Source organism: Mus musculus, chromosome 1 (assembly GCF_000001635.26).
Source record: "Mus musculus strain C57BL/6J chromosome 1, GRCm38.p6 C57BL/6J".
NCBI lineage: Eukaryota > Metazoa > Chordata > Mammalia > Rodentia > Muridae > Mus > Mus musculus.
Window position 1 is genome coordinate 187,020,178 of NC_000067.6, and position 17,000 is coordinate 187,037,177.

General features: G+C 43.7%; 1 protein-coding gene across 2 annotated transcripts in view; it reads right to left on the minus strand.

Moving 5' to 3' along the window:
• Spata17 (spermatogenesis associated 17) overlaps positions 1-17,000 on the minus strand; it is a 205,898-nt gene that overhangs the window by 10,564 nt on the left and 178,334 nt on the right. Inside the window, exon 14 of one of the 2 annotated variants that reach the window (XM_030243223.1) lies at positions 15,908-16,373. The exons of the other annotated variant lie outside the window; for it this stretch is intronic. The gene's annotated coding sequence lies outside the window, so the exon portion shown is untranslated. Of the gene's footprint in view, positions 1-15,907; positions 16,374-17,000 lie in introns of those variants that run through there. 2 annotated transcript variants of the gene reach the window in all.

A 17,000-nucleotide genomic window follows, 5' to 3' on the forward strand; every position in this document is an offset into this window, starting at 1 on the left:
TCCTGAGCCAAGTGTGAGTCATCTTTTGCTGGCACTGCAACAGCCATTTCAGTTAAGCCACATTTCAGGGTCGTTACTCTTCGGGCTTCATTATGAGGCTTCAGAGGAAGTGCCATAATCCACCTCAATTCACAAGGAATGGCAAGTGGGGGAGGCCTCCGGGATCATCACACCATGTGCATATTCTTTAGAAGTCACAAAACTTTGCAATACGGTCCCTTCGGAAGAAAATTTCTCTCTGACGAATGGGGGCAAATGGCTGGAATTACGCACCCTTCTGGTCTGAAACATCCTTCACATATTTATTGCAATAATGAATGTATAGAGAACACTATACATTTATTTCTATACCACACATTTATTTATATTACAAAGATGATGAATGTTTAGTGCCCATTCCTCATCCTTTCCTTATGGTGCAGGGGACCTTTTCATAGACACCATAATACTAAAATGTGGGAAGGAGAAGATGATGTGGAAAAGTGCCAGGTCGCATTGACCTATGTATTTTCCATAGCAGAACCTCATAGCCATTGGACGGTGTGACTTAGATTTACTTTCTACATTGTTGGAAGGATGCAGCGGGGTAATGTGCCACCTTTTTGGTGCTTGAGGACTGAAGAGAAGCCGGATTTTCCTGTGAACTGTGAGTTGGATACTTGTCTTCCCAGCAGCCTGCCGCCTCCTGCTTCCCCATGACAAGGGCAGAGCTCCACTCCACATAGAAGTCTGGACAAAGTTGCCTTGAATGTCTGGTGCCAAGTTAGCACTGTCTGCAGATTTTTCCTTTGCTTTTCTTTCTTTTTTGCATGTAATGTATGACTGCTTTCCTCTGCCCTGAAAAGGCTCATATTTGCTGTTATTGTTATTTTTGTGAATAATCCTGGAGCAGGTACAATGTAAGGGAAGCAGGATTTTTGGGAGCTCATGGTTGGAAGGGATACGGCCGCCATGTCCAGGAACATGTGGGAGTGGGCACCCCTGTGGCAGCGGGAGCTGGCGGCTCATCCTCTCACGTCAGCAAGGATGTGAGAGGATGAGCATACTTGCTCCAAAGCTACGTAGTTTGCCTTCTTCTTCCAGCCATACACTTTTGATATACTTAAATATAGTCTTTATTCTATCCTGATGACATCAACAACTTGACTTGAGAAGTCAAGAAAGGTCTCCTTTTTATAATGTCATTTTGTGAGTGCTGACAATTTCATGGTATGCCCTTCAAAGCAGAACCCACAGAAGAGGGCCCTGTTCTCAAAGTCCCTCTCCTAAGCTCCCTCATCCCCTGGCAATCTCTAGTCTTTTTTTTTTTAAATCTTAAAGTTTTCCCCTTCTTGTGATATAAGATGGCATCAGTAATACACTCCAATACCTATTCATTCATCCTTCATCTGCTTAGACAAATAAAGTTGAGATTTCTGCTATTTCCTGAATCAATTATCTCTTCTTTCTTATGAATATTAATTTCATTACACCAATGTAACATCTTTTAAATTTAAGGCGACATTTTAGTTATGTTAATTTTTAATTGGTAACAGGGAAACATTCATTTCATTTGGGTGGATTTCTAAGAGTGGATGTCTGGGTTAGCTCTGTAAAAAGACACTGCCAAGCTGTCTGCCAGTGTGACCATACCGTGTCAGCATCTCCACCAACAGGGAAGGAAGATTCGTATTGCTGGTTTCCTGGACAGCATTGGGTCTTGTCAGTCTTTGTGATTTTAAGAATGCTGGGGGTCATGTTGCATCCTTGTGGTGTGAATGTGCATATATTTGATGATCTTTGCCTTTATGGTAAATGTGTTGTCAGGAGTCCATTTGCCATCATGACATCATTGGGAAAAATTCTCTATGAATATGAGTGTATCGGCATTCTTACATCGTATTATTTTTATTCTTATTATTTTTTCCATTTTTTCTTATTAATTTCCATTTTTCTTGCTCAGCAGCTTCTTCTGATTTCATTATAAATGTTTGCATATCCACTCACAGTTGGGAGAGATAGGAAAGTTTATTCTCCTTCATAGTAGTTAAGATCTAAGAAAAGCTTGCTACTCTGTTTTTACCAACCAAAATGCTTAAAAAAGAACTGATGTGGTTTCTTTCTCCACTTGTGATCTTCAAGCTCAGATTCACCGGAGTGAACACCATGAGTAGTAGGTCACTGATCGGGCTGCAGATACATTTTAGTGGGCACTGAGCTTGCAAATCTTTATGTCAAACTTTGCTGCAACGGCTTGCGAATACAATTTAAGAAGCAGCTATGAACTAGTTCTGAGAGCCTTACCTCAAATTAAGAGGTTAAGGGTATGTATACTTTAAGTTCTAGCTAGAGCAATTAGACAAACAAAAGGAGATCAAGGGGGTACAAATTAGAAAGGAAGAAATTAACGTATCACTATTTGCAGATGATGTGATGGTATACATAAGCGACCCCAAAGATTCTGCTCCTACGGCTGATAAACAACTTCAGCAAACTGAAAGGATATAAAATTAACTCAAACAAATCAGTAGCCTTCCTTTATACAAATGATAAACAGGCTGAGAAATTAGGGAAACAACACCCTTCACAAGAATATAAAATATCTTGGTGTTATTCTTACCAAGCAGGTGAAAGATGTGTATGACAAGAACTTCAAGTCTCTCAACAAAGAAATCAAAGAAGACCTCAGAAAAATGGAGAGTTCTCCCATGCTCATAGTAAAAATGGCCATCTTATGAAAAGCTATCTACAGATTCAATGCAAATCCCCATAAAAATTTCAGCAAAATTCTTCACAGACATGGAAAGAGCAATTCTCAACTTCTTATGAAAAAGTTAAAAACCCAGTATAGCCAAAACAATTCTCAACAATAAAGAAACTGGAGGGGAATCACCATCCTTGACTGTACTACAAAGCAATAGTGATAAAAACCTTGAGGTGTTGGTACAAAGACAGACAGGTCTACCAATGGAATAGAAATGAAGACCCAGAGGTAAACTCACACACCTATGGACACTTGATCTTTGACAAAGAAGCCAAAACCATAGAGTCGAAAAAAGAAAGCATCTTCAATAAACGGTGCTGGTCTAACTATAGGTCTGTTTGTAGAAGAATGCAAATAAATCCATATTTATCACCTTGCACAAAGCTCAAGTCCAAGTGGATCAAGGATCTCTTTCTAAGCAGTTCCTGTCCACTTTCATACTCTGTGTGTGTGTGTGTGTGTGTGTGTGTGTGTGTGTGATGTGGTGTGGGGAGGTTGTGGGAGAGTGGGGCAGGGGGCTTGAGTGGGGGGGGAGTGGGGAAGTAGGCATGATTGGGAGTATGGGGTGGGGGTATGTCAGTAGCATGTGTAGTTACATGCTCTTTCCTCTTATCGTCCACCCAGGTCCCAGTGTACAGGATGTTGCTGCTCATATTCATAGTGGGACTTATTTTACCTATACAACAGGATAGAAGTCTTGTTTTTCAAGCCATTTTCTATTTGAAAGCTACCAACCATAACGTGTAATTATAAGACTAGACTATATTCTTATCTTGATACCCCTAGCATCTCTCCCAAGGATATGCCTAGAGTTTTGTTCTTCTTCCCTAGACATGTTTCCATCCAGTGAGGTTTTCAATCACCACCATCATCCACGATGCCTCCCCATCATCCTGTGTCAGGGTCAAGGCATCTACACTTTCCTGTTCCCTCTCTGACTCCCTACGCCCAACTCCAGCCCTTCCCTAGTGCCTGCCCACCACTGGGTCTTCACACTGACTTGATATGAATTACCCAGTATCTGGGCACACGGTGTTGTTTAGCTCTAGTAGAACAAAAGCTCTGGCTTTCAGATTCAGTTGCTTTCATCCCCTCTATGTCCACAGCTTATAGAGTAGTTCCTGGCCTAGAGGAGATGCAGTAACTAACTTTTTTCTGTTTACAATAAGCCATCTTTACTATACCAATTTCATAAAGTTGAGGAATGTGTCTATTTAGTTCATATTATAAAGTCTCTTGACTTACGACATTTATTTTTTTACGACATTTATTAAAATGTCTTAAAGGTCAAATGTCAGGATTTCACATTTATTTGGTGAAATTAAATATTTAGAATAGTAAGCCAGATTTAGATTCAGATTTCAGCAGCAGCAAGAACAGCCTCTGTGTTCTGTTCTTTAGTCCTGCCTCTCTGTACATGGGCATCTTCTACAAAGCTCTCTACTGACTGGTAGACAAAGGGATACATGGAAATCAAAGTCCATCTTTTTTTCCTCAGCCTGCACATGAGGCTACCATCTGGCTGTCCAAGGCTTTCAGTGTCCAGATCACTTGTGAGCCTTAGTTGATGTCAACAGTGTTTGGAACAAACTTTTTTAAATGCAACAAACAATGCATATTCATAAATGCTGATGAGGGGTGGGAGTGACATGGCTTCCAAGCAGGACTCACGACTGGAAAACAGACAGTTGAAAGTGGGTTACGTCAACCCATCAGAAAGGAGCCCTGGTGTGCCTTGTTTTCTTTGTGAAGGCCACATCTCTAACAGGAATTTGCAGGGACATTTTGAGCCTTTTGGGTTTTGTTGGATGGTGATCCATATAATTTAAGCACACACACACACACACACACACACACACACACACGTGTGTGTGTGTGTGTGTGTGTGTGTGTGTAAAACAAGTCTGTAAATGGCAGTATGTTACTGACCAGAAACATAGCCAAACATGGTGTTGTGCAGTCAGCCAAGAATCCCATACTGAACTTTATTTGAGGCTATATTTTATTATAAAAATGACTAGAGTGAGGTTAAAGAACATTTGCAATATGCCTTGGAGGAGGTGGTTACCGGGGCATGGAAATTAACTTTAATTCAGAAAAACTGATGAGAACAATATGAGAGCAGTGAACAGCGATTGCTGCGTTTGGGGAAGAGAGATGAGTTATGCATGGCAAAGTGGGTACCTCCCACCTCAGGGAACTACAGAGAGGAAGCTGTGGTATACTCCAAACTTTTGGCCTCAAATCTAGAAATCGAGATAAACAAAATAAGTTATTTTATGTAGCACATAATATGAAAATGTTCAACTCACCCTGTCCCAATGTGAGAACTTAATTGGACTCAAATGTCAGCTCAATGTCAGGATTGGCAAGCAGTAACACTTTGCCCTATAGCCTGGATACCTAGGGCAAGAGGTCAGGGCAGATCTATCCAGCAACAGGAACCCCACAAAGCTACACTCTACTTATGGTTATTATATAGTTGGGAGTCTGGGCTTGTCCACAGACCCCTGAAAAGGTCAAATATTTTATAAACATCAACGAAGAGATAAAGGCAACCCTAACACATCCTCACACATAGAGCACTCTAGGGTGAAGGTGGGGTATCCAGATGCTGGCATCCCCACTAGTCAGAGGCCTGGATGGGAAACAAATGGGGCCAGAGTTCCTCAGCATGGGAGTAGGCTTATGCTGGGGCAATGGACGGCACTGGGGTGCTGTGCATCTATAAGACCAGCAATGGTGGGAATCTACCCATGCATTTATGTCAAGCTATTCATTCTGGAATGAGTCGTCGGGGGGTCCTTCCATAGTATTCTGTGACTGGTGGTCCTGGAAGTGGGAGACTTTGTAGAGAGGATAAGGGTGATGATGAGATCATGGTGATGGAGCACTTCTATGAAGATGAGGGTCACAACTGTGTTCATGAACAGACAGGGCTGCTGGGCAGCGTCACACAGTGCCAATGACAAAGCAGCACTCTAGGCTTCTCAGCATCACCCACAGATCCATGCCCAGCTAGAGGAAAGCCCCTGGGAGAGAAGAGAGCAACTGTGGCAGCTTTCCCAGATGCAGGAAGAAGGTACATTTATCTTCAGAGAGTGATGCTGCCAGCCAGGGAGTTGGTGATGAGGACTGTCACAAGTTAGTGATGCCAGCCATATCCGCTGAGATGATGGACTTCACCAGCAGCTCTGGCTGGATGGCCAACATGGCAGCAATGCTGGTACCACTGTGGCTGTGCCGTATCATGGGCAGCACCCAGGGAGTGAAGATAACAACAGAAGAGTTGTTTATGATGGTGAAAAGTGAAGCATGGTCTTGGACTGGGTCATGTCTGCCAAGAGGGCGTGGTCAAGGGTGGTGGGATGGCGGGTGAGCAAGAGCAGCGAGAGGTGCTGATGGGTCCAAGGCTCGGTCTCTTTGTTACCATTTATCTGAAATCTACTCTTTTAATGAGGAGGAAAGGCAGAGTTCTCTTCAGAATAACACCAGACCCTCTCAAGGGTGAGATCAAGCAATTATTAAAAGGATCATCTCAGAAGGAAATCTTCTCAAGGTGGGAGAATGGACAGTGGAGAGCACAATACAGAAAATACTCTTGAGGGATAAAGGTGGGTAAGGGCCAGAGAAACCACTGTGCCAAGCTGGATGTCAAAACAGGCTTTATATATACATTACATAAAATGTATTTTCATTAAATTCATTTATTCATTACATGAGCAGTGGTTCTCAACTTTCCTAATGTGGAGACCTTTTAATACAGTCCCTTATATTGTTGTGACCCCCAAGCATAATTTTTTTTTGTTGATATGTCATAACTGTAATTTTGCTACTGTTATGAACAATAATGCAAATATCTGATATGCAGGATATCTGATGTGCGGCCACTGTTAAAGGATTGATTGGGCCCTGGGGAGTCAAGACCCAAAGGTTGAGAACCACTGTTTCACAGTCTCTGGACAGACAGCTTTCCCTAGGGGCAGTTTATTATTCATGTCATTGGTAAACCCAATTAAGTCTCAAGGAAGGAGATGATATGGCATCTTTGTTGTTTACCAGAAATCCATGTCTCCACCCAGGGCTAGAGTTTCAATTAAGAGCCAGTTCACTGGACAAATGCCATGCAACAGAGAAGAAAACAAGTAAATAGAGACTATATGAGTAAATCTATAAGATAGGCATGTTTTACAAGAGGACATGGCCTTAATGAACCTCAACAAAGTCCTGTACACTGTCACCTTCTCCAGTGTAAAATCTAACAGGGTTGTGTGTGTGCGTGTGTGTGGTGGGAGTCACTTCTCCTTCATGTCATTTGATATTTTAGATTCTGAAAGGCACTGTGACAGTTTCCCTCCTTTGCCCAGTACTGATTTCTACTTGTAGATGGGTGGTACCCAAGGGTGAAACACAAGGTAAACAATGTTTGTGATTTCCCTCTGATGTCAGGAGCTGATCAGATAAAGATACTGTCCTGCAGAGGGATTCTGCCTTCAAAGGTGGCTGGGGGGTGGGGTGGGGTCGGGGGGGAACCTGTGAGGGTAAACTTCTGCATGTTCTCCTTAAGGTTCTCTGTAACAGGCAGACTACCTTTCAGTAGGCACCTGGGCAATGGCTGTCCAGTCACTGGCCACATCTCACTAACATCTGATTGAAATTGTCTCCTAACATTTTATAATGGTAAGGTTTTTTGTTTGTTTGCTTTTTGTTTGTTTTAGAACAGGGGATTCCATTTGTCATAACTATGAAGGATGCTGAGAGGTGAATTAATAGTAATGAGAGAGTGAGCTTTCTAGAAGAGAGAGTGGAAACATCAGGGAATGATGGCAGCCTCCTCATTTGGCTTGAGCACCTGGGAATTGGGAGTAGCACGCCCTATCCAATTCCAGAGTTACATTGTTTGATGGGAACCAAGGTCCCTGGCCAGCAGTGACCTTGAACTTTGACCCACCAGTTTCCACTTCCCAAAAACTGGAATTAGAGGCCATGTGCCACTATGTCTGGCTTCCATGAATCTTTAATGGCCTGGTTCAGTGTCCTGAACTTCGTTACTTAGTAAAACTCATGCTAATTTTGCTTATACTAAAAACATTTCTTGGCAGGATTCTGTCATTGTTTTGTTTGGTAATAAATGAGCCCTTCAATTAAATTAATGACTGAATGGACATCACAACTTACTTTGCATGATTGTTTTTAATAAGACGTCATCCTGTTCATGCAAGAGCAATGATTTCCTCTTGTTGGCTTTCTGTGCCATTCCCTATAGATGCAGTGAACCAAACCCAGAAGAGAAAGCAGGTAGACAGATGACTGGCAGTGGAGCTCAGAAAACAAACCTCAAAGTCTAACTTCTTGCTGTGCTGAGTTTTGGAAGTAAGGGGCTCCAGGAGGGTGCCCTGACCTCCTTCACCCGCTAAGGATGGCCATAAAGATTACAACTCTTTTCTACAGAAACTAGCCACACTACTTAGGAATACAGGGTAACATTCCCACCTTTCTGCCTAAGAGCCAACCAAAAGGAATTGTTGTACGACGCGGGATGAGTCTTGGTGCTAGAGTGCTTGCTCAGCATACACAAGGCCCTGGCATCTAAATAAAAGGTGCCTGTCTGGGGAGCTGGGGGAGTGAGGGGGTGCAGAGAGACAGAGGCAGAGAGAAAACGAGACAGAGACAGACAGATAGACAGAGAGACTCAAGGAAATTTGTCATGGTCTCAGGGAGGCCAAGAAAAGTCTGAGCCAATGTTCTTGTTGGATCTCATCTGTGTCTGTCTGTCAGTCACACCTGCTGTCGCTTAAGGCTGGCTATTTGTTGTCTTGAGTCAGCTTTCTCTAGGTCTTTGGAGTCTCCTTACGAAAGTTCTGAAGGTTCTGAGGACACACACAACTTGAACGAAGTAAAACTGATCTTCTCTCTGGCTAAATGTCTTGTCAAAAGCTGATCCAACCCCATGACCCATGGGAAAGTGTGTCTCCTCTTAGCTCGGGCTTCATCAGGCTTCCGGCTCTCAGGGTAGCTGGCTGGCTTTTCTGAGTAGAGCGCCTCTTCCTCTGGAGGCGTGTGACTTTCAGATTTATTTTCTGTAGCAGATGCTTTCTTCTATAGAGTGCTGGAGCTCATAACTCTAACACATAAGTGTGTCTCTGTACTCCAGCAACTCATCTCAAATACCAGCAGCAGCCTATTCCAAAAATAATCCTACTGCGCAGAAGTCTAACCTGGGATGCAGTGTGGCATAAACCTCCATCTTCTGCTCTAGAGCTGCTGAGTGAACTGCGGGTCCTGCCTAGCTTCTCAGGTAGGGCTAAAAAGAGAAACAGGGCTTTGCTGCCCAGATTGAGGGATGGCTTCTATGCATTTTTTCATTTCTTTCTTCTATTTAAGATAAAAAGAGTTCATAGCCCTTGGCAGTTGTTTCAGGCTTTCAAGTTCTTAGTTAGCAAATTGTCCTTAAGTTGAACCTGGATTCTTCTTGATGTAACAGAAGCACATCCTCTCCCACAGCCCCTGCTTCTTATTTTACACAGCTGCTAAACTCTACTTATCTAGCAGCAATTAGCCTGAACTAATTTTCACAATCTCCTGAGAGGCACCCATTTTCCTTAGATTTGGGTAGGTTTCTAAGGAGGATGGAAGGGACAGAAGCGGCTGGGAGTATGGCTTAAAAAACACCATTTGTCCCTTCAAGCTGAATACGAAGATAAAAAGAACTATTACCTGATAGAAGAAATATACAAAAAATGTGTCCTTTCTTTAGATTCTGCTGTTTCCTTAACTATCGTTGAATTGAAATTGCCTTTACAGCCTACTCAACGTCTGTGTTGCTTAATTAAAAATTGCAATCACTGCAGCGTGACTTTAAAACTTGGCATTATCTTGGTCCATCTTGACTTCACTGTGACTTATACATGGAAACAGCCACGCAATGTTAAAATGTCACCTGTGGTGAGGACCATAGGCCTGGCCAGACCGCCACAGAGTCTGTGCTGAAAACTCCATTATAATAAATCACCTTCATCTCTAGTGGAGCTGAAAACTTGGGCCAGGCTCCTGGGCCGTCACCAATCTACCTACCTGTGAACCACAATGACCAGCATGACATGGTATCAATAAGGTGCAATAGTGGCACTTGGATCTTGATGGTAGCCAACAGCTGTCTGGTTGGACTTATGGCCGCCTTTCCTCGGGGGAAAATCATGCCTACCTAGTACTGTAAACCTGACCCTACTACCCACGGTTAGTCGTGAGATCATGGATCTTAGATGAGAAGCTACTGCCCCCACTAGTAGATCAGCACAATTCCTAACTGCATTCTACACGCTTAATCTTATACCCACAAACAAAGGTCGCTCTTACCACTCATAAGAAAATATAAAAACAAACAAACAATCAAAACAAAACAAGACCTTCTCTTTGCAACATGGAAACCATCCCTGAAAACCACACTGGTCAAACTATAGAGAATAACTGCCTGTGGGGGTGCAAGACCCAACAATACATCTGCAACACAACTCCTGCACCTAGGGCTCAGGGAATATTGTGAAGGGGGGGGGGGTGATTGTAAGGTACCACAGGCATGCGCACGCAGGAGTGGTGGAGGGCTGTCAAGGGGCTACTCTAGTAACGAGGCAGTGGTAGGTTCTCTGTCTTTCTATGTGGCTGGTCTCAATCTGGACCTTTCAGCTTTAATGACTAGGAAAACATTACAGCTTTGCTGAGTCTTGTCAACCCTTCTAACAAACTGCTGACCATGTAGGTAGTCTTAGGGACCCAGAGACACAAATGACGTTTCTGGGTTTACAGCCACTCAGTGGGAGATTTGTCACTACTCCACACAGATAATAAGCAGTTATGTGTTGACTGGTTTGTGCAAATAGGCCTGTTTTCCAAAGTTGCTGGGCACTATATATGACAGATGGACCATGAAATGAATAGAATAAAGAACTCTTGAACTTTAATACCAAATAGAACATGCTTCCCTATATACAAAGCATTTGTGTCAATGAAACAGATTTTCATACACCTAACTTTCCCAAATATAATGTGACATTTTGAAACCACAGTCTTCATCTTTCAGAGTGACGTTTCAACTATCCTCCACATCACAGCATCTTTGAGAAACACGGCTACCCTTGGGGCAAAGAAGATAAAGGCAGTTGATTATGCTCTTCTGAGACTCGGTCCCTCTCCAGGAGGTCAGCTGGGGCAAGCATAACGCTACCCATGTGTCCTGCTTCTTCTAACTCCGTAGTGTTTAGAGTTATCTGCAAGGAGAAGGGAGCTGCAAGCAGCATAGAGTCAGTCTCATTCAGAGACAGGAAGGCGTGGGGATTTGAATGAGGAGAGATAGGTAGATTCACCAGCAGAAAATATCACGTGACCCATCAGATGTTAAATATTTCCGGAGGTGGAGCAAGTCAAGTGTACATGCCTGAGAGAATTGCAGAGAATTAAATTCAACTGAGTTACATTGACTGCCTTTCTCGTTACTATGAATAAATACCGGACAAACAAGCAACGTGAAGGAGAAGGGGCTTATTCAGGCTCGTGCTACAGTTCACAGTGGCAGAACCAGGAGCCCGACGGGGCTGCTCACACCACAGCCATGCTCAGGATGAGTGCTCACACCTCCACTGGCTTTTCCTTCGGATTCAGCATAGCACTGCAGCGCATGGGTTGGGACTGCCTATATTCAGGGTGGATTGTCACTCAGTTAAACCTCTCTGGGATTACCTTCAAGGACACATCCCAAGTTATGTCTCCTAGGTGACTCCGAATCCAGTTCTGAGTCCAGTTGCTAATGAAGATTAACCACCACACAAGTGTGCAGGCTACATGAAAATGTTCTGCCAGTCACCAGTTTATCTGGTCTTCTCTGTTTGAGCTCCAACTTCCCTTCAAGACCTGTTATCTGGGGTCAACGCTTTAAGTCCCCTTTGCATTTGCCCCATTGCTTCCTGGGGTCAAAGCTTTAATTAAAAGCATTTGCTTCATTGTCAGCAGTCATGGTTTTAATTCTGGTCACTAGAGGGCAGTAGAGAGACACCACGGAGAGCATGGGCACTTCCTGGGCTCAAGCGTGTGCCCGGGCAGGCTCTTAAAGCACAACCACAGCCAGTTTTCTCTATGTTCCTCTACATTCCCGTGATGCAGAGTGTCTGTGCTAGGACTCCATTCATGCATGGCTTCTCCTAGGACATGGCGTTACAGCAGATTCTGACAATGCAGCATCACCCAGTGAGCCAGGGCATGCTCTCTGGTTCTCCTATGAGTTGGGAAGTCTTCCTCAGATGTTCTACCTGAGTGCTGTTCCTTCTGCCTGCTGCTCTGGTGTTCTGCCCCTCTAGACTTACTGGCCAGTCTCAGTACACCAATTTTATTTATACTTCCGTATTTGAATTGGTGTGGGGTGTGTCTCGCTTGTGGTCTGGCATCTTTGAGCCCTTGCAAAAATAATTTACCAGTGAATTAGAACTCCAAGTGTTACCTTTGTTCTCTCTCATGAAAAGTAAAGCTTCATGTAACCAAGATTTTTCTTTCTCTTTACCCAAGTCTAGGTAGGACCTAGAAAAATTCCTTCTCTGTCTTTGGAGGCTTGCTGAAATGAACCTACAGCAGACACAATAACAAAGAAAGATAGAAAAGTCAATGTGTCCAGGATACCACCTGAACACATCCAGACCCTGGAAGACTCAGAGTTTTACACAACTTCCTGATAGTGGCTTGGCAAAGGGGAAACAGATGATTGTAAGAGGGAGGGGAATGGGCCCAAAGATTAATGGTTTCTAATTTTCTCTGGAAATCGAATGGACCAAAGGACAGAAGACGGCTGGGACAAAGTCTGTCTGGGGTGAGGCCAGCCTTTAGTCTTCCTTGCTGATAGGATTTGGTCTTTCCCCATCAGTGGAACCTCAGGGTGGGATCAAAGTTAACTGTTCTGTGGATCCAGTTTTCAGGTAGATGAGAGAGTTCAGAGGAAAGTCCCCTCCTGTCTCAGAAGGAGAACTGGGAGGAGGCTGGGGAGGCTTTGATTCCCAGGCCTTTCAGTTTTCCCTGCCTCAAAGAACTGGGCATGTCAAAGCTGAGCCTGACACCCACTGCGTAGAATGCTAAGTCCGATGATGGAGCAGATTCATCGGAAGCTTTACTACAGCGTTTTGTTCCAAAGCTCCTCAGGCCCATGGCTTTCCAGAGCAAAAACACCAAAGCCAAGGGCTTGAGTGGGCAAGCGTGTTTGGAGAGTGCGACGTGAGAAAGCACAGAGCAGCTTTGGGAAGTGAGCTCTTCCCTCCTTTGCCCGTGCAGTCACTCTCATCTCACCAGATGGGATGAGGCCTCTGGGAGGACTTCTCATTGTCCTCTTCTGGAGAGAGTGGCACCCAGCTGTGTTGAGGAACTCTGGGATAGGATTCCGGAGTCTACATCCAACATCTCCAAGTCCAATCATAACAGGAAGATTCGTGATGTGAAAGCCACCTTCCTCAGCATTAGCAGTGATGGTCCAAAAACAGAACGAGCAAATGAGTCCCACCACAGTTCCCTAAACTGGAGGTGGCTGGGGCTAGTCTCAGACTCATGATCTCCCTGCCTTGACTTTCCAAGTGCTGAGATTATAGGCATGTGTATCCACATGCATCCCAAGACATTCCCTTCGAGCTTTAGCAGGAGAGACTCTCCAGAATTTCTTCCAGTTCTAGCAACACTAACACTATCTCCAGATTTATTCAGTAAAGTAAAATTAGATGACAAAAGTCAAGTAGACATTGGGGACAAGACCTAGAAGAAGTGAGAAAAGTTGAATTGTTGCCCAGGATTCTGTCTCAGAGTAAATGATGTTTTTGGACTATTTCACAGTCTTGGAGACCTGATACACTATATCCTTTTGTAATGTTTTTAATTATGTGTAAGTCCCAGTGGTAACACATTGGCAAATGCACATGATTATGAGTGCCCATGGAAGTCAGAGGTGTGGGATTCCCTGGTGCTAGACTTAGACGTCACTGTGGGCTGCCCAGTGAGGGGCCCTTTGCAAGAGAAGTGTGAGCTCTTAACCACTGGGTCCTCTCCCAGCCCCATCATCCACTCCTAAAAGTTATAGATCTACAGTCAGACTTAGATTTCTAGAAGACCGCTGCAAATCGGGAGCAAGTAATGGTTATCTGGTCATTTACTTTAAAATGCATTCTTGTTTAAGCTTTTTCCTTCCCTGAGAGTACTAAACAGAAATGTGTGGCTAATGCTCAGAGCAGTTCCACTGTCAGCCTTCCATGATGCTGCCTCTGCTTACCCTCTCTGATCAGTCATCCCAGAGGGGTGCTCCAGCCTCTGAAGTCCACATTCAGGAAATATCTGCTTACTTACTAGAATTTTGTAAACATTTAAATTTAGGATGCTAATCCATCTGTGTGTCAGTCCAGGCCTAGAAGGACAGGCAGGTCAGCAGTAACAGGAAGATAGCTGTTTCTTGACCACTGTACAATGAGGAAGAAGCCCACCCCAAGCAAATGTGATGTGTCAAGTCAGTGCACTAGGATGACCTGCACAGAAGCAAGGGGTAGACTGGGTAGTCTTTCATCCACAGCACAACCAATCAGCAAGGTTTGCGTTGTTAGCTAGGAATGTAAAATAAATTACTTCCTATATTTGCAGACCCCCATCCACTTTTGTAGCAACAAGTTATTAAAAAGAAATGGAGTAATGAAATAATTGGTAAAACACTGTCTCCTGACCCTGCCTCTTCTTTAATAACTGCTGGAAGACATTTTGCTGTAAGTGGCAAGCATCCATTTCAGAGTGAATGCAAATCAGGGCAATCACCTTCCTTTCAGCTCCAGGAAAGCTAAGACTTACTCTGAACCTATGCTTGGTCACCCAGCACTGCTGGCTCTGAGGTGCTCTCTCAGTTTGCTCCAAAACTTTCTTGTATTTACCAAGAGTCTTCCTACACTTGTTTTGTAAAGAAGTATTAAAACCAAGGAAAATCACTGAAATATGTTTTCTCATTTTTAGAAAGATTTTATCTTTGTGTGTGTGTAATAGAAAGAGATAGAGATAGAGAGATAGAGAGAAAGGGAGAGAGAGAGAGTATGTGTGCATAAATGCATAATTTGCAATATGGTGTAAATTAACCAGACCTCTGGCTTAGGATCCCCTGCAGTACTGCTCCTACCTTCTCAGCCCTCTCTTTGAGTAAAGTAATGCAGCTCCCTAAGCCATCTTGCAGGACTTTTCCACTTTTTTCAAATAAAAGAATTTAGACCAACTTTCATGGTTCTTAACAGAGAAACTGCTACTGTAATAAATTCCAGCCATAAGAGGTGTCTGGTGCTTACTCCATGCTACTACACAGACACAGTCCTTGTCACTACATAGACACAGTCCATGTCATTATATAGGCATAGTCCATGCCACTATATAGACAAGGTCCATGTCACTATATAGACAAGGTCCATGTCACTATATAGACACAGTCCATGTCATTATATAGACATAGTCCATGTCACTATACAGACACAGGTCCATGTCACTATATAGACACAGTCCATGCCACTCATAGACACAGTCCATGCCACTATATAGACACAGTCCATGTCACTATATAGACAAGGTCCATGTCACTATATAGACACAGGTCCACGACACTATATAGACACAGTCCATGTCAAAATACAGACACAGTCCATGTCACTATATAGACACAGTCCATGTCACTATAGAGACTCACTATATAGACACAGTCCATGTCACTATATAGACAGTCCATGTCACTATATATAAAATGCACTGGTCAAATGGGGTGTGGAGGGATGTAGGTACTATAAGTGTTTGAAAACAGCTTATGATTTAAAAATATCTGTGAGACTTCATATTTACCTCAATCATTGTATTTTTCTAGCTAGTAGTTTCACAGAAAGTTACCCCGAAAGGAAGAGTCACAAAGTTACATGAGTGGTGACGCCTCTCTAAATTTCAGGATTGCTGGTGCTGACAGACAGAAGTGACATCCCCACTGGCCTTCCCAAGGTCTGGCAGTAGCTGTGCATGATCTCATCCTATGGAGACAGAATGTTCTGCTGGTCTCTTGCCACAAGACAAGGAAGAATGAGGGGGGAAGTCAGGATTCTTAGCAACGTATTCTTCAAGAAATGTTCTACAAAGTCAGAATGAGTCTAATGAAAACCTGATGTGAACTTTAATTGCGTACTGTTGTCAGATAAGAATGTTCTAGATTCAAGGTACTTGAAGTAGCTGTGAAATATAAGGACTCAAGTACAGAGCTAATCAGTCACTTCTTGAGCTAAATGACACACAAATTCACACAATGCTCCCACGGGCCTCCACGTTTCAGCTCTGTCTTCCCTTAGCAGTCCAACACTAAGGCTTCAGCCAAGCACCTCGCTTCCATGTCCAGCTCAGACGGCTCAGAGCAGTTCTTTGTAATGGACTCTGAGTTATCAAGGACACAGTTGGTATCCAGACATCCTATTATAATTCTGTATCTTGCTTTGAAGCAGAGGAAGCGCTGACGTCAACCTTGGGCCAGCAGCAAGACAGGGCTTGTTCAGAGTATTAAAAAGGCTCAAACTGGCGTCTCCATCACCACTGGGCTCTGCTTTATTGAACCTAGAATCTGAAAGGTAGAAAATAGCTTTGAACCCAGCTTCCAACTCAGACGGCAATGGGTGCTTAGACTGTCACAGAACGGCTTCTGAGCATGGGTGAGTGGACTCAAGGGTTAGGATAAGCACTGTCTGTCATGGCAACCAGAGGGAGACTTGAGGAGCCCAAAGGTATAAACACAGAAGGGGTGAAGAACCTGTGGGTACCTTTCCAACCATATGAAGGACAGTCATGTCGAGTAGAGCACCAACCAGTTCTAAAGCACCTGGTTAGAACCAGCAAGTGAGACCACAGGCTTCCTGTGACAAAGGCCGGATGACTACTCACAGAAACCTAACATGGAAAACCAAGAGATTCTGCAATTTCCAAGACTTGGGGGAGTCAGCAGCGGCAATGCCGTTGCTAGGAAGGATTCTGACCAGTGTGGAGGATGAGGGTGAGCACTGTGTTAGGGATTCCCCTACGTCCTCAGATCTTTAACACTGGGCAACTTTACCTTCTCTGTGGTAAGGCCACGTGCAATAAAATCAAATGTACAATGATACACGGTTGTTAGATACATATATAGTGCTTCTCCTAAAGTTCCTTCCCAGGGTAAAGGCAGTATCTGAACTCTGCCGTGTATTTTAGGGAGTAC